Source organism: Nycticebus coucang, chromosome 2, assembly GCF_027406575.1.
Source record: "Nycticebus coucang isolate mNycCou1 chromosome 2, mNycCou1.pri, whole genome shotgun sequence".
NCBI classification, from domain to species: domain Eukaryota; kingdom Metazoa; phylum Chordata; class Mammalia; order Primates; family Lorisidae; genus Nycticebus; species Nycticebus coucang.
In genome coordinates, this window is record NC_069781.1 from 124,965,135 (window position 1) to 124,966,284 (window position 1,150).

Sequence of the window (1,150 nt, forward strand, 5' to 3'; positions counted from 1 at the left end):
AATTCATGGGGAATGGGTTACAGTGCCTTATATTCCTGTTCCATTGGTTCTCTTGGTTCTCCTGTGTGCTACGCTGACATGTATTATGCCATGAATTCATGGGGAATGGGTTACAGTGCCTTATATTCCTGTTCCATTGGTTCTCTTGGTTCTCCTGTGTGCTACGCTGACATGTATTATGCCATGAATTCATGGAGAATGGGTTACAGTGCCTTATGTTTCTGTTCCATCGGTTCTCTTGGTTCTCCTGTGTGCTACGCTGACATGTATTATGCCATGAATTCATGGGGAGTAGGTTACAGTGCTTTATATTCCTGTTCCTTTGGTTCTCTTGGTTCTCCTATGTGCTATGCTGTACACCTATTATGCTGTGAATTCCTGGGAATGGGTTCAGGACCTTATGCTCTTATTCCAGTGGTTGTCCTGGTTCTCCTGTGTTCTATGCTGTACACCTATTAAGCCATGAGTTCACAGGGAATGGGTTCCAGGAGCTCAGGCTCCTTTCCGCTGGTTCTCACAAAGTGGGTTTCTCTGGGTGGAGCAGGCTGGTGCTTCAACTGAATCCAGGCACCTTTCTCGTTAGCTTCCATCTTTTTCTGATCATTTTCCTTCACATGTTTCAGGAAGCTATCTCAGCTCTTAGAGTGGTTAATATGCTCAATATGAACATTAATCCTCTTGTAAGAATCTTGCCCTTAACTTGTTTATTTACAACAATGCCAACAGCATGCTGGGTGACATTGTGGACTCTTCCAGTTTTGCCATGGTGACATCTGTGCGACATGCCTTTTTAAACAGTACCCACTCCCTTGATGTCTACAATATCACCTTTCTTGTAAATTTTCATATATGTGGCTAAAAGAACAACTCCATGTTTTCTAAAAGGCCGAGAGAACTGCATCCGGTGTGTTTGTCATTTTGGTGAATTACTGGAAGATGGCGTCTCCTGCTGAAAATCCATGTAAAGCTTTTTTAAAGTTCTCATACCAGCACAGTGTTGGATTAAAAAAAAAAAAAATCAGTGTGGCATAGAAAAATAATTGAAAAAATATAAATGCTTATTGCTTTATTTTAAAAGTATTTCTGATAAACAGAAAAACTTAACATCTTTGCACAACATATTGTTCGCATCTCATGCACACACACACAC

General features: G+C 40.9%; 1 pseudogene; it reads right to left on the reverse strand.

The window, feature by feature from the left end:
• Positions 1–455: 455 nt before the first annotated feature.
• On the reverse strand, positions 456–901 carry LOC128598477 (60S ribosomal protein L21-like; annotated as a pseudogene).
• Between the last annotated feature and the right edge of the window lie 249 nt (positions 902–1,150).